Genomic DNA, 25,499 nt, shown 5'->3' with positions numbered 1-25,499 from the left:
TGAGGTCAGGAGTTCAAGACCAGCCTGGCCAACATGGTGAAACTTTGTCTCTACTAAAAATACAAAGATGAGCCACGTGTGGTGAGGTGCACCTGTAATCCCAGCTGCTCAGGAGGCTGAGGTGGGAGAATCACTTGAACCTGGGAGGTGGAGATTGTAGTGAGCCGAGATGGCACCACTGCACTCCAGCCTGGCCTACAAGAGTGAAACTCTGTCTCAAAAAAAAAAAAAAAAAAAAAAAAAAAAAGTTACTTTGGTTCATGCCTGTAATCCCAATACTTTGGGAGACTGAGGTGGGAGGGTCACTTGAGGCCAGGAATTTGGGACCCGCTTGAGCCCAGGAGTTTGAGGCTGCAGTGATGTATGATTGTGCCACACTGCACTCCAGCCTAGGCAACAGAATGAGAAACTGTCTCAAATAAAGGAAAAAAAATGGCTGGGCACGGTGGCTTACGCCTGTAATCCCAGCACTTTGGGAGGCTGAGGCGGACGGATCACGAGGTCAGGAGATTGAGACCATCCTGGCTAACACAGTGAAACCCCACCTCTACTAAAAGTACAAAAAATTAGCTGGGCATGGTGGCAGGCATCTGTAGTCCCAGCTATTCGGGAGGCTGAGGCAGGAGAATGGCGTGAAACTGGGAGGTGGAGCTTGCAGTGAGCTGAGATCACACCACTGCACTCCAGCCTGGGTGGCAGTGCAAGACTCTGTCTCAAAAAAGAAAAGGGGGGGAAAAAACCCAACTTAATAGATTTGCAAAAAACCAAATAGAAATTCCAGAAGTGAACACTTTACCAAATATACCTAAGAGATTATGCCTAGCTGAAGAAAGAGTTCATTGCCTGTAGACAAGGCAGAAGAAACTGTTTAGAGTGTAGCACAGAATAAAAAAGAAAATATTGAAGAGAGGTAAAGAGACATGGAAGACAGAATAAGATCTAATTTCTTTAATCAGAGCTCTGGAAAGAGAGGAGAAAGAATGGTACAGAAGTAATATTTCAAAAGATATTTCTGGCTGAAAATTTTACAGATCCAATGAGAAACCAGTTGATTGATTTAAGAAGGTTAATGAATTTCTAGCAATATAAATAGAAATCTACACCCAGACAAATCATAGGAAAACTGCATAAACCCAGATACAAGGAGAAAAGTCTTGAAAGTAGCCAGAGAGAAAAAAAGATGTTTTTCAAAGAAGCAACTATGGACTGATGGTTGACTTTTCAATAGAAAATTACATATATTCTCAAAATAACTGCCAATCTAGAATTCTGTAATTAGCAAAAAATTATCCCTCTAGAATGAGGGTAAAATACTTAGTTGAACAAACTCCATCAGCTCTTTCTAAAGGAAATTATGAAGTATACATTAATACTTAAGGCAGAAAGATTCTAGATAAAAGTCTGAGGTGCAAAATGGAATGAAGAGCAAAGAGAGTGGCAAATATGTGGATGTATTAAAAGAAACATTGACTGTATAAAGTACTAGTAAGACCTTAATTAAAATATGTGACAAGAAGCTGGGCATGGTACTTTGAGAGGCTGAGGCGGGCAGATTGCTTGAGCCCAGGAATTTGAGACCAGCCTGGGCAACATAGTGAAATCCCGTCTCTACAAATAATATAAAAATTAGCTGGGTGTGGTGGTGCATGCCCATAGCCCCAGCTACTCAGGTGGCTGAGGTGAGAGGATCGCTTGAGCCCAGGAGAGGATCGCTTGAGCCCAGGAGGTTGAGGCTGCAGTGATCCTTGGTCGTGCCACTGCACACCAGCCTGGGCGACAGACTGAGACCCTGTCTCAAAAAAAATATATGACAGGTGAAGGCCGGGTTCTAAGACCTTTGTATTGTCAGAGAGAAAGGTAGAAAGTATTAATTGACTTGACCTTGATAAATTATATGTTTTAATTTCTAAGTTATCTTCTAAAAATGTAGAAACCAGACTTTTAACTTCTAAACCAACAGAAGATAACAAATGATTAATAAAAATTAATCCTGAAGAAGTGAAGAAAAGAAAGAACCAGTAGGACAAGTAGCACAAAGATGGGTAGATTTAAATCTAAACATATCACCAGCTACATTAAATACAAAATGGATTAAATTATTCAGTTAAAAGCCAAAGATTGTTACACTGAATTTCCAAAAAAAATCAGTTATATGGGGTTTATAAGAAACATATCTGAAACCTAAGAATAAAGAAGATCAAAAGTAATCATCACAATAAGACATACCATGCATATTCTAGCAGACAGTATGGTACAGTTAATATCAAAGGTGGACAGTAAGGCAGAAAGCATTATTGGCAGAAGAGTCACCTCAAATGATAAAATGACCAATTCACTGTGAAGATTTAATAGCCTTAGTAATATAGTATAACCTGAAATATAGCTTTAGAATATTTATAGCAAAAGTTAAACAAAACTACAAGAAATAGACAAATTTCTCAGTCTTAATGGGGTATTTTAAACAGCTCTTTAACTGGTATAAGAAGCAGACAGGTTAGTTAGGATATAAAATATTTGTATAACACAATGAACAAGTTTAACCCAGTGGGTGTATAGAACCCATTCTACCCAACAGTGGCAGGCTACACATTCTTTTCAAGCATGTAGGATTTTGGGGGGGAAATTGACTGAGTAATATGTTGTAAAACAAGTTTCAACAAATTTCAAAGGATTGAAACCAAAAAAGCATTTTTTTCTGTCCATGATGGCATTTTCATTAAAGATCTCTATCAATAGGGTAATTTTTAAAGCTTCATGTGTTAGAAATTGAGCAACTATTAATACTTGGAAATAATCTGGTCAGGCGCAGTGGCTCACACCTGTAATCCCAGCACTTTGGGAGGCCAAGGCAGGCGGATCACGAGGGCTGGAGTTCGAGACCAGCCTGGCCAACATGGTGAAACCCCGTCTCTACTAAAAATATAAAAATTAGCTGGGCGTGGTGGTGCATGCCTGTAGTCCCAGCTACTTGGGAGGCTGAGACAGAAGAATTGCTTGAACTCAGGAGGCAGAGGTTGCAGTGAGCCGAGATCGTGCCATTGCACTCCAGTCTGAGAGAGCGAGACTCCCTCTAAAAAAAATAATAATCCATGCATCAAAGAAGAAATCACAATGGAAGTTAGAAAATACCTTGAACTAGATGATTAACAATTTTTGATTGATCAAATTCCACAACTTGATATATCTTAGACCATTGAAAGTGAGAGAATCAAATGTTATGTCTTTAGATACGAAGTTTCTTGACACCCCTCCCTGCCTCCCCCAAAAAAGAAATACCTACCACCTATGAAAGATTCTTGATTGAAAAAAAAAAAATAACTGAGCTGGAGTTTCATTAAACTTCTAGATCTACTGGGAAATTCACAATCATTTGATCTTTCAATGAGTCATAATTGTTTTGCTGTGGATGGTCTTGCCTCGATGTTGATGGCTGCTGGCTCATCCCTGGTGGTTACTCAAGGATAGGATGGCTATGCCAGTTTCTTAAGACAACAGTGAGGTTTGCGGCATCAGTTGACTTCTTTTCACAAAAGATTTCTCTGTACCAGGCGATGCTTTCTGGTAGCATTTGAACCACAGTAGAACTGCTTTTAAAGTTAGAGTCAGTCCTCTCAGATCTGCCAGTGCTTCATCAACTAATTCTATGTAATATTCTAAATCCTTTGCTGTCATTTTAACAGTGTTTGCTCACAGCATCTTCAGCAAGAGTAGAGTTCATGTCAAGAAACCACTTTTTTTACTCATCCATAAGAAGTAACTTCCCATTTGTTCAAATTTCATCATGATATTGTAGCAATTCAGTCACATCTTTAGGTTCCACTCCTAAATGTAGTTCTTCTGCTGCTTCTACCACACCTACAGTTCCTTCCTCCATTGAAGTTTTGAACTCAAAGTCATCCATGAGGGTTAGAATCAACTTCTTCCAAACTCCTGTTAATGTTGCCAGTTTTACCTCCTCCCATGAATTACAAATGTTCTTTATGGCATCGAGAAAGGTGAATTCTTTGCAGAAGGCTTTCAATTAATGTTGCCCAGATCCATCAGAGTAATAACGATATCTATGGCGGCTATAGCCTGATGAAAGGTACTTCTTAAATAAGGAGTGTTGAAAGTCACAATTACTTCTTGATCCATGGGTTGCAAGATTTATGTGTTAGCAGGTGAGAAAACATTAATCTTCTTGTAGCTCTCCATCAGAGCTCTTGGGTGACCAGGCACATTGTCAATGAGTAGTAATGTGTTAGAAGGAATATTTTTTTCTGAGCAGTGGGTCTCAACAGTGGGCTTAAAATATTCAGCAAACTATGTTGTAAAAGAATATGCTGTCATCCAGGCTTCATTGTTCCATTTACAGAGCACAGACAGTAAATTTTGCAGAATTCCAAAGGCCCTAGGATTTTTGGAATGATGAATGAGCATTGGCTTCAACTTAAAGTCACCAGCTGCATTAGCCTCTAATAAGAGTCATCCTGTCCTAGGCCAGGCGTGGTGGCTCATGCCTGTAATCCCAGCACTTTGGGAGGCCGAGGTGGGCGGATCACCTGAGGCCGGAAGTTCAAGACCAGCCTGGCCAACATGGAGAAACCCTGTCTCTACTAAAAAAATACAAAATTAGCCAGGCATGGTGGCACATGCCTGTAATCCCAGGTACTCAGGAGGCTGAGGCAGGAGAATCGCTTGAACCCGGGAGGCAGAGGTTGCGGTGAGCCGAGATCATGCCATTGTACTCCAGCCTGGGCAAAAAGAGCAAAACTCCATCTCAAAAAAAACAAAAACAAAAACAAAAACAAAAAAAAAAACAGTCATCCTGTCCTTTGAAGCTTTGAAGCCAACCATTGACTTAGGGAAATGTTGTGGCTGGTTTGATCTTCTATCCAGATCACTAAAACTTTCTTTATATCAGCAATTAGGTTGTTTTGCTTGCTTGCTTTTCTTAAACTATTTTTCTTTTAATTCTTAGAGGGTCTCACTGTGTTGGCTAGGCTGGTCTCAAACTCCTGGCCTCAAGCAATCCTCCCACCTTGGCCTCTGAAAATGCTGGGATTATAGGCATGAGCCGTAGTGCCCGGCCTGTTTTGCTTTCTTATCATTCATGTATTCAGTGGAGTAGTGCTTGTAGTTTCCTTCAAAAACTCTGCCTTTGCATTTACAATCTGGCTGTTTGGTACAAGAGGCCTGCCTTTCAACATGCCTTCTTCACTAAGCTTAATCATTTCTAGCTTTTGATTTCAAGAGAGAGACATGTGACTCTTGGTTTCACTTGAACACTTAGAAGTCATTGTAGGGTTTTTAATTGGCCTAATTTCAATATTGAAATCTCAGGGAATAGGAGGCCCAAGAAGGGGTTAGGGCAGTAGCTGGTCAGTGGAGCAGTGAGAACACACACAACATTTACTGAAGAAGTTCACTGCCTTATATGGGTGTGGTTCGTGGCACCCCAAAACAATTACAATAGTAACATCGAAGATCATAGAACACTAAAATAGACAGCATAATAATGCAGAAGTTTGAAATACTATGAGAATTACTGAAATGTGACAGAGACATGAAGTGAGCATATGCTGTTGGAAAAATGGTGCCAACAGATTTGCTCGATGCTGGGTTGCCACCAACCTTCAGTTTGTAAAAAACAAACAAACAAAAACCATTATCCGTTAAGAGCAGTAAAGCAAAGCACAATATAATGAAGCATGCCTGTACAGTTTATACTTCACAGCCATTGGTTAAATTTACTCATGCCTTTAAGCATAAAAAATAAATATTTAGCACCTTTGTGCTGAGTTGTATGCTAGGCACTGGGATATAGAAATGAATGATAGTTCGTCTTCAAGGAGCTTACAGTTAAGTGGTAGAAGTAGATAAATAAATAAAGAATTAAGGACAGTGTACTGTGATGAAAGTGTGCCCCAGATGCAGAAGAATCACAGAAAAGGAGCACAATTCAATATGCTTTTAGGGGATGGAAGACAGATTTCCTAGGAAAGGAGATACTTAAACTGAATTTTAAATACTTCAGATATACAAAATCTTTATAAAGAAGAGTAATTAAAACTTATTTAGAGACAGACCACCTAAATAAATGGTACATACCATGTACTGAGTGTGGATTGGAAGACTGAGTATGTTAAAAATGTTAGTATTTCTCAAATTGATAGTGGATTTATTGAAATCCAAATGCAAATTCCTGTAGGTTTTTCTATGGAACCTAACAACCTGATTCAACAATTTCTGTGGAAGCTTTAAAGAGACAAGAATAGCCAAAATATACTTTAAAAACAATAAGGTAGGAAGACTTCTTTAATTCCTTTTTCCACTTGGCAAATTTTTAATGCTCTATGGTAGGCACTGCTCATCATGGTTATTACCTTTGTGAATGTGAGATCTGGCTCCCACCCAAAGCTCACATTCAGATCCACTTGTAGTGGTATCTAGGGTTTTGAATAGAACACTTCCTGAAATACAGGTTAAGTACTGGGACTACCAACAAACAAACTTACAACACTAATTTTATTATCTCATATTTGTATTTACAATTTTTCTTGATCATATTTTTTCATACAAACTTTAATTAGTTTCTATTAATTTCTTTTAACATAGGAAGATTAGAAATAGACATGCTTTGCTTATAATAGATCTTTAATATTATGTCAGTTGGACTATGGCTTTGTTAGAAAAGGAGAGGAGAATCTACTGCTGAGTGCTGTCCAAAGAGCAGTTACCCGACTGAGGAGAGAGGGAGGATGACCTTGAGGGTCTCACAGGCATGGGTTTTTAGGCCCAGCCTGTGGAGCGTCTGAGGGACTTATAAAAGAAAAAGGGACCCGGGTGCAGTGGCTCATGGCTGTAATCTCAGCACTTTGGGAGGCCAAGGCGGTTGGATCACTTGAGGCCAGGAGTTCGAGACCAGCCTGGCCAACATGGTGAAACCCCGTCTCTACTAAAAATACCAAAATGAGCTGGCTGTGATGGTGCACGCCTGTAATCCCAGGTACTCGGGAGGTTGAGGCCCAAGAATCACTTGAATCCGGGAGGTGAAGGTTGCGGTGAGCTGAGATTGTGCCATTGCATTCTAGCCTGGGCAACAGAGCAAGACTCAGTCTTAAAAACAAACAAACAAGCAAACAAAAAACAACAGAAAGAGGAGATGAATAACAAAATGGCAGGTAATACTAAATAATATGGATGAATTTTATATTCTTACATACAGGTAGGTGGAGGGACACCTGCTCTTGTGGCAGATTAGTTGGGAAAGGATACACTTGCTGGAACAATGCCTACCATATTAAATAAATGAAGCTAGACTTCCCCATCTGTTATGCATAAAAATCAATTTCTTGTAGGTTAAAGATTCAATACAAAAGGGGAAACCCTGAAAGCTTTTAGAAAAATAAAGGGGCATTATTTAAGGCAGAGAAGAATTTCTTAAGACTCAAAAAACTAGCCATAAAAAAAGGACAAATTTGACTACATTGAAAATAGAAACTTTTTTCATTAAGCCCCATTAAGACACTGAAAAGGCAAGGCAAGGAATAGAAGATATTTATAACACACACTATTAGTTATCTATTGTTGTGTAATTACCGAAGACTTAGCAGTTTGAAATAACATTTCTCTCACAGTTCTGTGGGTCAGGAATCTGAGAGTGGCTTAATTGGATGTTTCTGGCTTAGGGCCTTGAGGCTGTAATCAGTCAATGGCTGCAGTCATTTGAAGGCTTGACTGCTTTGTGCTCCCTCATGTGGATGTAGCAGGCCTCAGAGCTGGCTTTCTAGAAGGGAGTAAGAGAAAACACCCAAGATGGAAACCACAGTATTTTAGTCTTGGAAGTGGCACCCCATCACTTCTGCCATATTCTTTTTGTTAGAAGCAAGGCAATAACTCCAGCTTACATTCAAGGGGAGTTTGTACAAGGCACCACCAGGAGGGTGAGGATCATTGGGAGCCAGTTTAGAGGCTACCTACTACAACATGTAAAGAATGAACTGGTATGAAAAATATACATAAAGAATTCCTATGGATTACTAAGACAAAGACAGAACACCAAATTGGAAAAAGGGCAAAAAATCCTGAGCAGGCATTTGAATTAAAAAAAAATTTAAATGATTAATAAACGTATGAAATGACCCTTAATCTTGTTAACAATTAGGTGAATAGAAATTAAAACTACAATGAGAGACCATTTCATATAGATTGGCAGAAATGAAAAAATCTGACAATATTAAATGTTGGTGAGGCTATGAAGCAGTCTGAACTGTCTTCCACTGATGGATGGGAATGTAAATTGGGGGGAAAATCCTTTGGAAAATAATAGGATATCCTATAACCAGCAATACCACTCACTCTTAGGCGTTTGCCCTAGACTAATGGTTCTTGAGTATGCATCAAAGTCATCTGGAGGGCTTGTTAAACCCAGCTGTTGGGGCTACCCTTAGAGTTTCTGATTAAGTAGGAATTGGGTGGAGCCTGATAGTTTGCTTTGCATTTTTAACAAGTTCCTGCCGGGAGTGGGCTGAGGGGTTGGGGGGTGGGATGTTGGTGCTGCTTGTCCAGGAATCATACTTTGAGAGTCAGCCATTGCTTTAGACATAGAGAAATGTGTGAATATGTGAAGTAGGAAGCATATATATAAGATTGCTCATAACAGTATTATTCATATTAACCCCAAGATAGAAAAAAAGTTCAAGTATCCTCAGTAGTGCAGTAGATATCATTGTGTGTTTACTTATGGAACAAAAAACTAGTTCAAATAGCTAAGGAAAAAAACCACACTACAAACAGCTCCTGCCTGCATCAATATGTATGAATCTCACAAATACATTAGTCATACCTTAGAACCAAGTCACAAAAGATTAAGTGCAACATGATTCTATTCGTAAACAGTTTAAAAACAAATGCAGTTAACTGTATTGTTTAGGAATATAAATATAGGTACTAGAATTATAAGTAGAGATACTAGAATTATAAGAAAAATCAAGGGAATAATGATAAAAGTGAGTGATAGTGACTACCTCAGGGAGGAGAGAAAGTGGATGTGATTGAAGAAGGACAAATGGGAGACTTTTAAGATAATTGGCAATGCTATTTCTTACCTTGGGTTGTGGGGTTTGCTTTACAGTTATGCTTTAATGGAACGATGTTTTGCAAACTTCTCTACATAGCTTTATAATAAAGGGAAAATTTATCTCGTTTTAATTTTCATCTCTGATTACTAGTGAGGTTGAGTATGTTTTCATATGTTAGCCTTTGGGTTTTTTCTTAAATTGTTTGTAGACATGCCATTTGTAGATTATGCTATTTGTTTTTAAAACTTATTTTTAGGTATTCTGTTATGGATAGTCTTCTTTATCCATCATATGTCAAATATTTCCTTCTAGTCCTTTTTTATTTGTGTTTTTATTTATTTATTTTTTTAAGAGGCAAGCCTCCCACTCTTTTGAGACCCAGGCTGGAGTGCAGTAGTGTGATCATAGCTCACTGCAGCCTCCTGGGCTCAAGCAGTCTTCTAGCCTCAGCCTAAGTAACTGTGACAGATGCACACCACTGTGCCCGACTAATTTGAAAAAGAAAAAATTTGTAGAGATGGAGTCTTGCTGTGTTGCCCAGGCTGGTCTCGAACTCCTGGCTTCAAGTGATTCTCCCACCTTGGCCTCCCAGAGTGCTGGGATTACAGACGTGAGACACTGTTCCTGCCCTAGCCTTTCCTTATAAAGACATATGTTGTTGTTACTGTTTATGTGGTCAGATTTAGCAGTCTTTTCATTTATTTATTTATTTTGATTTTGATTTTGATTTTGATTTTTTTAAGAAATCTTTCCTGGCTGGGCACAGTGGCTCACACCTGTCATCCCAGCACTTTGGGAGGCCAAGGTGAGCAGATCATGAGGTCAAGAGATTGAGACCATCCTGGCATGGATGAAACATGGTGAAACCCCATCTCTACTAAAAATACAAAAATTAGCTGGACGTGGTGGTGTGTGCCTGTAGTCCCAGATACTCGATAGCCTGAGGCAGGAGAATTGCTTGAACCCGGGAGGCAGAGGTTGCATGAGCTGAGATTGTGCCACTGCACTCCAGCCTGGCGACAGAGCGAGACTGTCTCAAAAAAAAAGAAAAGAAAAAAGAAATCTTTCCTATCCAGAGTTAAAAGCATATTCTCTATATTGTCTTCTGATAAATTTAAAATTTAAAAAATTTTGTTTAGGTATTTAAGCAGTCTAGTATTTGTTATATGAAGATGTCTTGGGGGATGTTATTTTCCCAACACCATTTGTACATATGTGCACAGTCTTTTTCTCACTTATTTGTAAAGCAGCCTCTCATTTCTACCAGATTCCCATGGACCAATTTCTGGGCTACTTCTTAACCTGTTTGTCTATAACCTGTTTGTCCACATTACTACTTTATATCTTTGGTTTTGGTAATGCCAGTCTCTTCTCTTTGTTTATTTGCGGCAAACATATGCTCATTCACTCTTCCACGTGACCATTAGAAGAATTAGATTGTCAATGTCCTCTAAGTCTAGGTAGGTATTTGGTTAAAAAAAAAAAAAAGAATTAGGTTGTCAAATTCTGTAAAAAGTACTATTGGGATTTTCATTGTGATTGCATTAAGTTTATATGTTAATGTAGGGACATATATATTAGAGATTTATTATGATATTGAGTTTTCCAATTCATGAACATGGTTTTTATCTTCATTTGTTTAGGTCTCTTCCCCCCCACCCCCTTTTTTTTTTTTTTTTTTTTTTGAGATGGAGTCTCGTTCTGTCACCCAGGCTGGAGCACAGTGGCACAATCTTGGCTTATTGCAGTCTCTGCCTCCCATGTTCAAGCAGTTCTCCTCTCAGCCTCCTGAGTAGCTGGGACTATAGGTGCACACCACCATGCCCGGCTTATTTTTGTATTTTCAGTAGAGACGGAGTTTCACCATATTGGTCAGGCTGGTCTCGAACTCCTGACCTCAGGTGATCCACCTGCCTCGGCCTCCCAAAGTGCTGGGATTACAGATGTGAGCCACCGCGCCTGGGCCACGTGTTTGTATTTTTAGTAGAGACAGGATTTCACCATGTTGGCCAGGCTGGTCTCAAACTCTTGACCTCAGGTGATCCACCTGCCTCAGCCTCCCAACGTGTTGGGATTACAGGTGTGAGCCACTACTCCCAGCTCTGTTTTTTTTTCCTTAAAAGGTTTATAGTTTTCTACATAATGTTTTCATCCTTTTGGATGTGGAGGGTTGGTATTATTTGCGAGAATCTTTTTGTGCTATTGTGAATGAGATGTTTAGAAAAAAATATATTTTTTTACTGGATATTCATATACAGAAGAATGAAACTAGACCCCCACCTCTCACCCTATACAAAAATCAACTCAAAATGGATCAAAGACCTACCTGTAAGACCCAAAACTACAAGGTGAAACCACAGTGTGGTATCATCTGGCCCCAGGTAGGATGGCTGCTATAAAACTGTTAGAAGAAGACTTGGGAAATGCAAATCAAAACCACAGTGAGGTATTGTCTCATCCCAGTTAGGGTGGCTGTTATAAAAAAGACAAAAAATTAAAAATGCTGGTGAAGATACAGAGGAAAGAGAACTCTTGGACGCTCTTGGTGGGAATGTAAACTAGTACAGCCACTGTATCAGTATGGAGGTTCCTGTGATCTAGCAATCCCACTACTGGCCGTTTACCCAAAGGAAGGGAAGTCAGTACGTCGAAGAGACATCTGCATCCCCATGTTTACTGCAGCACACTATTCACAGTAGCCAAGATATGGAATCAGTTCAACAACAGAAGATTGGGTAAAGACAATGTGGTTGTATAGCATCCGATGGAATGCTATTCAGCCGTAAAAAGGAAAAATCCTGTCATTTGCAGCAACATGATTGGAACTGGAGGACATCACGTTAAGTGAAATAAGCCAGCAAAAGAAAGTTAAACCCTGCATGTTCTCACTCTTATGTGGAAGCTAAAAAGAGTTGATTTCATAGAAGTAAAAAGTATAACAGAGGATACTCGGGCTGGGAATAGTAGGGGTAGAGTGGAAGCTCTGGGGAGATTTATTAATGGATATAAAATTACAGCTAGATAGGAGGAATAAGTTCTAGTGTTCTGTAGTAGTATAGGGTGACTATAGTTAATAATATATAGTTTCATATAGCTAGGAGGAGGATATTGAATATTCCCAACACAAAGAAATGACAAATGTTTCTCCTGTCTTTAGTGAGAATGCTTCTCTTATGCTTGGTGACTTACAGACTTTTTATAGATACCCTATATGAAGTTTAAGAATGTTTCTTCCATTTCTAGTTTGCTGACAGTTGGGCATTTTTTAAAATCCTAAATGGTTGTTGAATTTTGTTAGATTTTTTTCCTACATTTATTGAGGTGATCATGTTTTTTCCCTACATTGATCTACTTAGGTAAGTAATTGTATTGGTAGACTTCCTAGTTTTGAGTAAGCAACTCTTGTGTCACTGGATACATTTTATTGTATATTCTTTTAATTGATTGTTGAATTAGGTTTGCCTAATTCAGGTTTTTATTTAGGGATTTTACTACTGTGTTTACAAGTGAGCTCAGTCTATACCTCTCTGAGCTGTTCCATGGTTTTGGTATCAAGAGCTGATTCGTTTTCTAGAGTTTTCTGTGATTTTGGCCAGTTTTTATATCAGACCAAAGAAAATGTTTCTCGAAAGTAAGTTCATTAGGCTTTAAGTAACCACTGGGCCCATTCTTTTACTTTCAACTTTTCTGAGTGAGTTTTAGATGTGGATGTTATATACAGCATTTGTTCAGGGCTTTGGTTTGTGAGCTGAGTTTCTTTTTTTATTTTTTTAATAGATGAGCTTATCTCATTTATATTTTGTTGATAAGGCAGTTCTTCCACATTATTAATTATATTTTTCTTTGGGGGCTTTGTCTCTTATGGATATGTGTGTGTTTCCCATCTAATAGTTTTTGATGATTTTTTATAAATCTTATTCTCTTACTACCTTCATAGATTTAATATCTGTAAGCCTCCATTTCTTGATTTGTGAAAATAATCAGGACTATTTTAACTCCTTGCTAATAAAGGTAAGAAAATCAGTGCACTTATACCTCCCTTTCCCCAGCTACCATTAAAAAAATTTTTTTCCATCTCTTCATATGAGATATAAACCTTGTCATTGAAAAAAATGCATTTATTTTTTACTTTATCCTTAAGTCTCAGAGTTACATGTTTGAATGGGATTAATATTCACCTTTAATTCTTTAAATCCATGACTTCTTGATTTCTAATTCTGTTTTATTTATCTTTTCATCAGCTTGATTTTCCTATCAAGTAGTTCTGTTTTTTCTGCCAAGAATGGCTTCCTTTTTTCTTCTTCAGCCATTTCTTTCTGTTTCCACCGTGGCCTTCATTTCTGAAGTGGTCTTTTTATTACCTTCCATTTCTTTCTTGAACCCTGCTAACTCACTTTTCATTTCCTATTTCTTTTTTTTGAGACAGGGTCTGGGTCTCTCACTCAGGCTGGAGTGCAGTGTTGTGATCTTGGCTCACTGCAACCTCTGCCTCCTGGGCTCAAGCCATCCTCCCATCTCGGCCTCTCAATTAGCTGGGACTACAGACATGTGCTACCACACCTGGCTAATTTTTTGCATTTTTTTGTAGAGGCAGGGTTTCATCATGTTGACCAGGCTGGTCTCAAATTCGCCTTGGCCTCCCAAAGTGCTGGGATTACAGGATTGAGCCACTGCCTCCTGCCTCATCTCCCATTTCATCTGTTCTTCAATTTTGTTTTTTCAGTCATTTTTTTCCCCTAAAATGCATTTGATAGTGATAGATGGGGATATATCAGAGACTTCTTTTGTTTCCTTGACTAACTTCTGGTGTTTATCTGTCTTTGCCTATTATGTTTCTTCTCTCATCCCCCGCTCCCTGTTTTATTGGTGGTGTGGCGGGTGGGGTTGTTAACATTTCTCCTCATAGACCCTTTGCTGGATTGTTTCTTTTTATTACTCATCCTTGTTGTCTTTGAGTAGAGTACTTCTATTTGAGCCTGCTCTTTGCTTAAGAATGTTATGGGGGGCCGGGCACAGTGGCTCACACCTGTAATCACAGCACTTTGGGAGGCCGAGGTGGGCAGATCATGAGGTCAAGAGATCGAGACCATCCTGGCTAACATGGTGAAACCCCGTCTCCACTGAAAATACAAAAAATTAGCCAGGCGTGGTGGCGGGCGCCTGTAGCCCTAGCTACTCAGGAGGCTGAGGCAGGAGAATGGCGTGAACCCTGGGGGCAGAGCTTGCAGTGGGCTGAGATCGTGCCACTGCATTCCAGCCTGGGTGACAGAGCAAGACTCTGTCTCAAAAAAAAAAAAAAAAAGAATGTTATGGGGAACAGCAGGGAGAATAAGCCTAAGCAGGCATAACTTTTTTCTCAGACATCTTGTCTCAGAAAGCTCGTTCACCAAATCTGTTGTGTTCTCTACCCTGGGAATACATCACTCCTCCATTTTTAATGTCTTTTTTCCCCTTCCTGCCATTTTGGGCCAAGCCAATCATTCAGTCAGGATGAAGACTCCATCCAGGCAGGAGATAGGTGAGGCTGATAGTGAAGTTGGACATCAAATAGATTCCTGTTCGATGATTTGATTTTTAATTTGTTCTGCTCAGCTGCCTTTAGCTTTTAACCTTTTATATCTTATGTTCAATAGTTATTCTCACAAAGGAACTGGTTCCCAACATAAATTTAAAATTAAAAGTGATCAGTTCTCTCCTCTAGCAAACTGTAACTGCTTTTATTTTATGTGACTTGATCTGATGTATTGTTTTGTTCCCTGGATCATTTAGGGGTGGGGAAGTAAAGACAGGGAGGTCTGTGTTTCACTTTAAAAACAAAATCTAAACCAGATAAAAACTCGTAAAATGTCATATTTCAGGTCCTCTGTGATCTTGCCCTTTCCTACCTCTCTACCCCTGCCCACGTCTATCAGCCATCCTTGCTGTGTACTAAATGCTCTAGCACAGTATTTCCTAAAGTTTATATTGTGGATACTGAATATTCAAAGTGTTCTCCCAAAGATAGGTTCCATAGTTTACAATTTTGGGAAACTTTAAATGTTCCTCCTTGTCTAACCTGTTGAGTTTCTAAGCTCAAATGAGGGGGGATACTGTGTTATCTAAATCTTATTTGATTTCTGTATTTTACATATTAAGGGATTCATCTAAAAAGTATCTGAATTGATTTGGCAAGCAGGTGATACCCTGTACTATATTATATAGCTCCCCTTTTGGGATTTCATAATTGGATATTAGCATAGTAATGGTTGAGAAGAACTGTAGTAAAGAAGCTTACCTTTGTTGATTTATTTTTTTTTTTGACACAGATTCTCACTCTGTCACCCAGGCTGGAGTGCAGTGGCACAATCTCGGCTCACTGCAACCTCCACTTCCTGGGCTCAAGCAATTCTGTTACCCTTCCAAGTAGTTGGGACTACAGGTGTGTGCCACCACACCTGGCTAATTGTTTTTAAATATTTTTAGTAAAGATGGGGTTTCACCATGTTGGCCAGGCTGGTCTTGAACTCCTGACCTCAAATGATCCACCTGCCTCGGCTCCGAAAGTGCTGGGATTACAGCATTAGCCACTGCACCTGGCCTTACCTTTGTCTAAATTAGAATTGTATAAACTTCCTTGACTATGGAACATTGCTTGTGTGTAGTATATGCTAATATTCTTTGAAACATTTTAGGGAAATGCTGTTTAATACCAATCAAATCCTTGCATTTTTTCAGGGTTGTTTCCTGTTGTTTCTGGCCCTTTGTCCTAGAATGCTCTCTTCCTTCATTTTCTCCGTACCACCCAATTTTTTTTTTTTCAATGGTTTCTGAGGTGATACTTACCCTGCTGGGAGGCATTTGGAAATATTTTGATTGTCACGGCTAGAGGATGCTATTTGGGATTTAATGACCTCAAATCGAGGAACACAATGCACTAAAAGTCCTACACAGCAAAGAACTGCCCCACCCAAAATGCCACTTCTACGGTGGCCCTCCATATCTGCAAGTTCTGCATCCTAGGATTTACCCAACTGCAGATCAAAAGTATTAGGAAAACAGTAAAAAGTAATACAATAATACAAATACAAGATAATACAGTATAACAACTATTTATATAACATTTACATTATATTAGTCATTATAAGTAATCTAAAGATGATTTAAAGTATATGGAAAGTAAGTTATATGCAAATACCCTCCCTTTTTATATAAGAGACTTCCGCATCCAAGGATCATGGTGTTGTAGGGGAGAGTCCTGGAACCAATCCCTTGTGGATATGGAGGAATGACTGTATACTCCTTTGGAGAACACTGAACTCAGCAACTTTTACTCATCCTTTAGAATTTAGTTCTGGTTATCTTTTCCAGAAGCTTTCTCTAAGTACTTTTGTTTTCCCCTCTACCCCACACCCTCTCATTTTCTCTGCGTGGTACTCTCAGAGTATTTTAGGCACATCTTGATTATTTGAAGTAACCACTTTGTAGTATAGGAGCCTATAACTGTATACCTCTACTGTACTGTGAGTTCAAATCTTTGAGGGCAAAGACATTTTGTATCCTTGGTATATGATATATAATTAGTCTTTTAAAAAGTGCATGTTACATGAATACATTAATAAATAAGTTGTACTTTTACTTTAAATCAGAATTGTGGTATGACTCTTAAACTGTTGCTTAGACTGCATTAATAATCTTGTGCAATTGTGGAAAATAATCTCATTTTACTCTCATAATAGAAAATTAAAATATGCTTCCTTTTGCTCAGATATGGGTGACAGCTGTTAGAGTAGTGTTTTATTTGGGTTTTGACCTTGCCTGTACATCAGAAGCACCTGGAGAACTTCAGAAGGTACAGATGCCTGGGGCCCTGCACCAGAGGTTCTGGTTTTTGAGGGTGAGGCCTTGGTATCTGGATTTTTAAAAGCTTCCAAGGTGATTTTTAATCTGAAGTTAAGATTGAAAAGTCATTTAGTGAGACACTGATATGTAGCATTTTGGGAAGTCAGTAAACTTAAGAGTGAGAAGTTACTAAATCATTGAAGAACAGTGAAAGGAGTAGGGAGTTTTAGCTTAGAAAAAAAAATCTAGATGGAGTATGTGAGTTCTCTGAGGGCTATAGGAATTTGTCCGTCTTGCTCACCACTGTATCCTCAACTCCTAGCATGAGCCTGAGCACATACAGGGATTTGGTAGATATTTATTGGCTGACAGAAGAATATGTATCATTAGGTGTTTAAAAGATAGTCATTGTAGAACCACAGAGATTATCCCCAAAAAAGTTTTATAGTAATAATGTGCCACTTAATTTTATGATTAAAAATAATGAACTGGATATTTAATTCATTTATCATTTCAGTTTGTTATTTACTTTGTGCCAGTCACTGAGGATTCCATTTGATTCTCTGGTCAAATCTATGAAGTTTGTATCATTCAAATAATAGGGCTCTGTCAAGAAACTGACACTTGGGGGTTAAGTAATTTGCCTAAGGTTACAAAGCTAAGTGACAAGAGCTGGAATTCTTAAAGTCTGTACTCTTAACCACTATGCCTTACCATAAGTCTTCACCACAACCCTAAGAGTTAGATATGGTTTAGAAAGGTTATGCAGCTTGCCTAAGGGCACATTGCTTGAGTGGAAGATTTGGGACTTGGACCCAGACATTGTGACACTAGAGTCCATGCTGTTAACTGCCATGCTATTGGAACCCCCTCGCTTCCTATTGTATAATGTACAACCATCTGTTTTCATGAGATTATTAACCACAGTGGACAGCTTGTGTTGCTTTCCTTATACCTTTTGGCATCCTCACTGACTTTTGACTGATGGGTTGAATTTGGATTATTGTCTTGAATCTCCTTAGTACCCTGGCCTGTGGTAGTCCTAGAAAATAAACCATTTCTTTACTAGGTTCTTTTTCTTCATTTCTTTTTCCTTTTAGTTAGGATTTTAAATTAGAATTTTAATAAACTTGCTTGCATTAATACACTGATATCTGTTAGCTTCTGTTATTTTAAGTCGGTAGTCTCCAGACTTAAAAATTTTGTTCTCTATCATAAAAAAGATTTGAGCACATTACCCCTAGTAGATATCTGTTTTATTTATGCTATATGTGTACTACTGAAGAAAATGGTAATATTTTTAAAAATATGAACTTGTTAACATGAATTTTTTTAAAGCTAAGCTAAAAATGAAGTGAGTTTAAAATTATGAAGGGTTTTTGCTGATGTTTCAAGTTTAGCTAATATTTCAAGTTACGACATACCATTAGGCCAAGGTTCGTTATTATAATAGTGTATACAAATTCATATTTTAAGTAGCCTGGATAATTTTTTTAAAATAGCCAGTTTCTTGTCAGAAATTAAGTAACCTGGATAATTTTTTAAAAGCCAGTTTCTTGTCAGAGATTATTAGATTAGGGTTTCTCAACATTGACGCTGTTGATGTTTTGAAATGGATGTAATTCTTGCTTGTAGGGTTATGATCTGCAGTTGAGTGAATCCTACGATGTAGAACTTGCAGATATGGAGGGCCACTGTAAAAGTGGCATTTTGGGTGGGGCAATAATACTATGTATTGTAGGACGTTTAGCAGCTTCCGTGGCCTCTGCTCACAAGATGCCAGTAGTACCCCCAAGTAGAAACATCAAAAATGCTGGGAGACATTTCCAAATGTCTTGAGGGGCAAAATTGCTTCTGGTTAAGGACCACTAGATTAGAATTTTTTTTTTTTTTTTTTAAGACGGAGTTTTGCTTTTGTTGCCCAGGCTATAGTGCAATGGGGCAATCTTGGCCCACTGCAACCTCCACTTCCCGGATTCAAGCGATTCTCTTGCCACAGCCTCCTGAGTAGCTAGGATTACAGGTGCCCGCCACCGCACCCTGCTAATTTTGTACTTTTAGTAGAGACAGGGTTTCTCCACGTTGGTCAGGCTGGTCTCGAACTCCCAACCTCAGGTGATCTGCCCGCCTCAGCTTCCAGAGTGCTGGGATTACAGGTGTGAGCCACTGCACCCACGCTAGATCATTGTTTTTATCCTGTATTATGGATGACAAGCAGCTTGTAGTAGAGTAGGGAAAGTGTTAACTTTGATTTTTTCCCCTCTAGCAGCAATAATGTTTTCTTCAGTATGAAGTTTGAGATCTGTTTGTAGGAATTCTTTTAAGTCACTTGTCCATTCTATAAGGTTTAGTTAAAACTTGGTAACATAATCCATACGTTTACTTAAATCAATATATGTGAGTCATAGTATGTCACAATGAGATAAATGCAAGAGGAGAGCCACTGTCAAGTGTTCTGCAGTATGGAATGCCCAGCCTTCAGCAGACCTCTTGACTATGTGTGTCACATCTCTGATACTAACCCTAAGTTAGGGTGCCTGTGTAAATATTAAATGCTGAGGCCAGGCACAGTGGCTTACGCCTGTGATCCCAGCACTTTGGAAGGCCGAGGTAGACGGATCACAAGGTCAGGAGATCAAGACCATCCTGACTAAACACAGTGAAACCCCGTCTCTATTAAAAACACAAAAAATTAGCCAGGCATGGTGGCATGTGCCTGTAGTCCCAGCTACTTGGGAGGCTGAGGCAGGAGAATCACTTGAACCCAGGAGGTTGCAGTGAGCTGAAATCATGCCACTGCACTCTAGCCTGGATGACAAAGCGAGACTCTGTCTCAAAAAAAAAAAAAAAAAAAAAAAATTAAACGAGCATGGTGGCATGCATCTGTAGTCCGAGCTACTTGGGTGGCCAAGGTGGGAGGATTGCTTGAACCCAAAAGTTTGAGCCTGCAGTGAGCTGTGATCACACTACTACACTCCAGCCTGGGCACAGAGTGAAACCCTACATCTCAAAAAATAAATATTAAATGCTGACTTTTTCTAAGTTTCTAGATGAACACATTAACTAAATAATGTAGCCTACCTATATCCCCAAAAAAGAGTCTTCCTATGGGCCCTCAGGTGTATGTGCATACCTATTTTGTAAACCACTCGTTTGACCATCACATTGTAACTTATTGTTCAATTTGTGTCACTGCAGCCATATTACCCAAAAGGGAAAAGTAATTTTAGCTCTCTGAACTGACCTCCACCTAACCAACTCATCAGGTTAACTGATGTTCTCCATTTCAAAAAATATTTGCGGTCAGATTAGGTGTGAATCATATTTAAAAGAAGATTGTTGGTCCTATATCAAAGATTAGAGAATGAATGTTCATTTTACAGTTTTAAGTTAAAATGTTTAAGGACAGTGTTTACCATTGCTCATGATTCCCTGATTTAACTGACCTTTTCAGTTAACTAGCCACTAGACATAATTACATTGTGCCACACCAGTGTTGGAATTGTGTTGATTTACTTGTGGAGTTGGAACTACAGTTTCTCTCAGCAGCCTACTTATCTGGTTGTTTAAACTTGTAGCTGAATTATTATACAAAGTTTTCAAACTTTCTGTTTTGGAATGGTCGATTACTCAAAACTGTGGCTTCCTCCTTGCTACCTTACAGGGTAGTTGTGAGAGTATTCCTCAACAGTAGTTCAGACTCTCATTACTTCTTGTCTATAATTGTAGCATGCTTTTAATGGGATTCCCTGCCTCCAGTACCTCTCTGGCTTGTTGGTTAACATAAACATTATTGCCAGATTAAACATCCTAAAGTATAATGTGTAATCAGATCAAAAGCCATTTATAACAATAAAAACTACATTAAAAAATTACTTATGTCCTGGGCTTAGATGTGGTCTCTGCAATCAGATGTTCATTAAACAAATTATTTAAAAAATACATACATACACACACACGCGAATTCTGAATTGTGATATGTGCCAAAAGAAAAAATGGGGGGTGATGTGAGAGCTCAGTGAGGATCAAATATAGATTGGGAAGAAGGGTGATGAGGAAAGACTTCTTTGAGAAAGTGAGGTTTAAACTATCTGAAGAAGCTGTGCTTAGTTTAGAAAAGTGCTAGGCAAAGAGTGTTCCAGGAAGAAGGAATAGCATGTGTGAAGGCTCTGCTCTGCTGCTGAAATTGTGGTTCAGTTTATTGAGTATGGCATAGAATGAATAGTGCCTGATGAGGCAGGAGGTAGGCTGGGATGAGATCTTTTCAGATCTTGCACTCTATACTAGAAAGTTTAGGTTGTATTCTGAGTTACTGGGGAGCCATTAAAGGGTTTAAGGAAGGGGAGTGTTGTGAATCAGTTATGTGTTTTGCAGATTCTACTCTGACTACAGAATGGATGAGAGCAGAATGGGAGTTAGAGCAAAAGAAATGAGGAAACCAGTTAGAATGCCTTTGTAAGTAGTAGGTCAGAGAGAAAGGTTGATAATTTTGACTAGAGTCATGACAGTAAACAAGGTAACACATGAAGTGATTATGTCATAAACTATTACCATTACCCTGTGAAGGAAGTATGAGCAGAATAAGATTTAGAATAAACTTATTGCAAGCCCATCTAATAAAGGGTGGTGTGAGGAACTGAAACAATGGGTGTTTCAGGACATTCGGTCCTTGTCTCTAAAATAAAATCCAAACTCTGTTGAAGATTTTTCAGCCTACTCTTATTATCTTATGTCTTCTCCTAAACTCTTACTCACCTATGCTATAATCATACCAAACTATTGCAGTGAGTATCATGAACATTTCCTGTACCTTGATGCCACTGATGATTGTTTACTATGGCTGGAATACTCTTACTCCCACATACACTTAACAAAACCCTACTCATTGTTTAGGATCCAGATCAAATATGAATGAAGCCTTCCAAATTTGCCTCCAGATTGATATTGCCCATTTATCTTCTTTTAACCATAGTAGTTCATATTACTATCACATTATAGTATATTATTCAACAGATGTCTATGTAATTGATTATGTGCCAGGTACTATGTGTAGACATTATGGATATATGCACATACAAAAATAGACACAGTTGCCGCATTTGTGGAAACTACATTGTAACACAGACCTTGAACAAAATCTGGGCACAAATATGTAACTAAATGTTAATAAGAGGTATGAAGGAATACCTGCAGGTTTCTGAAACCCTAATAAGGCCCTTGAGGTCAAAATTATTTTCATAATCCTACTAAGATACTATTTGCTTTTTCATTCTCGTTCTTGTGAATATGTAGTAGTAATAGGATGTATGATATTCCAACAAATTGAATACAGAAGGTGGGACAATCCAGATATCTTTTGTTAAGGCAGACATTAAAGAAATTGGCAAAAAAAAAAATTTTTTTTTAAAGCCACTTTGGGGCCAGGTGCGGTAGCTCACACCTGTAATCCCAGCACTCTGGGAGTCTGAGGTGGGCAGATCACTTGAGGTCAGGAGTTCAAGACCAGCCTGGCCAACATGATGAAACCTCGTCTTTACCAAAAATATGGTAGCTGGGTGTGGTAGCACATGCCTGTAATCCGTCCCTGTAATCGGAAGGCTGAGAGGCGGGAGAATCGCTTGAACCTGGGAGGCCAAGGTTGAAGTGAGCTGAGATCGTGCCATTGCACTCCAGCCTGGGCGACAAGAGCAAGGCTGTGTCTCAAAATAAATGAATAAATAAACAAACAAATAAATAAATAAAAATGAATAAGACACTTTGCCCTCTCATTGTTTTTTGTTGTTTGGGAAAATGTGGTTATTTTTTTCATTAAAAAATAGATCACTTTTGTTAATTAGTTTGTCATTTTAAAATGAATTTTAAACATTTCTTGGTTATAATTTTTAATGTGGTAAATACTGATAGCAATAAACTACATAGATAAAAGCTTTCTAGGGTCCTCCATAATTTTTAAGAGTATAAAGGGGCCAAGTGTGGTGGCTAACACCTGTAATCCCAACACTTTGGGAGGCCAATGCAGGAAGATCCAACATAGCAAGACCCTATCCCTACAAAAAAATTTAAAAATTAGCCAGGCGTGATGGTGTGTGCCTGTAGTCCTAGTTACTTGGGAGGCTGAGGTGAGAGGATCACTTGAGCCCAGAGTTTGAGATTTTGGGGAGCTGTGGTCATGCACTACATTCCTGCCTGGGCTACAGAGTGAGACCCTATCTCAAAAAAAAAAATTATATTTTTATACACACACACACACACACACACACACACACACATATATCTTATATATATATAAGAGATCCTGAAACCAGAATCAGAATCCCTGTAATGGGGAGCTGATTTAAATTGGGGGCTTCTGGAGAAGTAAAAGATATCTTATGTCTCTGTTAAACACTTATGTTCTTCTAGAAATTAGGAGTGTGGTTTTCTCCGTACTTCCAAAAACTGCAAGTCTTTTTATATAACGAGTGTGTTGGTTGAATCTAATCTAAAAAAACTTTTTTTTAATTTAAAAATTTTTTAATTTTTAAAAATATGGAGTGCTTCATGAATTTGCATGCCATTCTTAGGCAAGGGCCATGCCTATCTTCTCTGTATTATTCCAATTTTAGTATATGTGCTGCTGAAGCAAGCACCAAATTTTGTTATCAAAGTCTACTGTAGATGGCCGTTCTTTCTTTGATTTGTGATTTGGTTGAAACCTTTGTTGGAAATACCATCTTATTTCTTATTACTGTAGGAAATAGATCTGGATTCAAATTCCTCTTGGTATGAAGCTGGGAAGATTACTTAACCTGCTAAACCTTACCATTATTTATCTGTAACATGGAATACATATTATCTTACTGTGGTGTAATGATTTAATGAACTAATGTATGTGACCTGATTCATAAGTGACCAGAACAGAGACAATCCATAAAATGGTAATTCTTTTTATTTTATATACACAGCACATACATACTGGGGTTAGTTTCAGTTAGTGAGCAGAGAGGTCTGTGGATAAATCAGGATATAACAATCATCATTCAAGGATATATTCACCATTCAAACAGTTTATCAGAAGGCAGAAAGCCAGAATGATCTATTGTGTATGGTTATTCATCTTTAGAAAAAGGAACAGAAAGTGTGGGCTTAGAATATTTTAAATAAGTAGCTCTATGTTACAATGTAGATGATTTAGGGATGGGGTAGAGTTTTATGTGTCTGGCACTACAGCAGTGCCTCACATTTACTAAATGTTTGAATAATATTAATTAACTAGAGATTCTTGAAAACACATTTTTAGAAGCCTTAAAAAAGTTATATACGACAAATTAAAGGCCAAGCCTGGGAAAGCTTACATGGCTAACTGGAAAAATAAATAAAGGTACCATAGAGGAAAAACAAAATTGCCCTGTGGAGAGAACATGTGGTGTCATATGGTGTGACTAAATAGGATCCAGTAAGATAAGACAAGGTAGAGCATCTTGGGAGTGATTCCATGTTTCAAGGTTAAAATGTTAACTACATTAAAGGTAGTAAACCAGTGAAAGAATCCTCAAGATCCCAGTGCAGAATGTTTGCCAAGAGATAAGAAGATCAACTGTTTTGGTATTCATAGCAGAAAGGCATAGGAAAATTATCTTTTTTATATTCTTTTTTGAAGAAGATAGGTCCTTTATTTATTTATTTATTTATTTATTTATTTATTTGAGATGGAGTTTCGCTCTTGTTCCCCAGCTGGAGTGCAGTGGTGCAATCTTGGCTCACTGCAGCCTCCGCCTCCCAGGTTCAAGCAATTCTTCTGCCTCAGCCTCCTGAGTAGCTGGGATTGCAGGCATGCACCACCATGCCCAGTTAATTTTTATTTTTAGTAGAGACGGGGTTTCTTCTCCATGTTGGTCAGGTTGGTCTCCAACTCCTGACCTCAGGTGATCCACCCGCCTCGGCCTCCCAAAGTGCTGGCATTACAAGCGTGAGTCACCGCGCCCAGCCAAAGATAGGTCCTTTTTTAAGACAGATACTTAGGGCTGGGTGCTGTGGCTCATGCCTGTAATCCCAGCACTTTGGGAGGCCGAGGCAGGTAGATCACCTAAGGTCTGGTGTTCAAGACCAGCCTGACCAATGTGGTGAAACCCAATCTCTACTAAAAATACAAAAATTAGCTGGGTGTGGTGGCGTGCGCCTGTAGTCCCAGCTACTTGGGCGGCAATTCAAGGAGAATTGCTTGAACCCCCGGGAGGCAGAGGTTGCAGTGAGCCGAGATCGTGCCTCTGCCCTCCAACCTGGGTGACAGAGCAAGACTCCATCTCACAAAAAAAAAAAAAAAAAAAAGATACTTTGATAAAGAAATAATAGTTATTTCTCATTTTATTTCTCATTTGAGATGAACTCAAAGTTGGCTAAAGTGACACACAGGTTTGGACCTATAACTTGCTTACATTTTAAATATTAGGTTGGTGCAAAAGTAATTGTGGTTTTTGCCACCCAATAGAAAGGATTGTAGACATTTTTTTTATTTGACAACTGTAAAGCATTGCAGGAATTATATGTGGAATTATAGGCTTACTTTGTTTTATTGTGTTTCATTTTATTGTACTACACAGATAATGTGGTTTTTTTTACAAATTGAAGGTTGGTGGCAGC

The 25,499-nt window shown here is 38.6% G+C and overlaps 1 protein-coding gene and 1 non-coding gene across 4 annotated transcripts in view; one reads left to right on the top strand and one right to left on the bottom strand.

Moving 5' to 3' along the window:
* Positions 1–25,499, top strand: part of BRAF (B-Raf proto-oncogene, serine/threonine kinase) — a 203,600-nt gene that overhangs the window by 16,939 nt on the left and 161,162 nt on the right. The gene's annotated exons all lie outside the window — the stretch shown is intronic.
* LOC112440655 (U6 spliceosomal RNA) lies at positions 23,403–23,509 on the bottom strand. The gene has a single exon (XR_003028664.1). It is a non-coding gene; the product is annotated as a U6 spliceosomal RNA (small nuclear RNA).

The sequence above is a fragment of the Pan paniscus genome, chromosome 6, assembly GCF_029289425.2.
Source record: "Pan paniscus chromosome 6, NHGRI_mPanPan1-v2.0_pri, whole genome shotgun sequence".
Taxonomy (NCBI): domain Eukaryota; kingdom Metazoa; phylum Chordata; class Mammalia; order Primates; family Hominidae; genus Pan; species Pan paniscus.
Note: the sequence above shows the minus strand (reverse complement) of the source record. Positions and strands in the feature narration are given on the sequence as shown.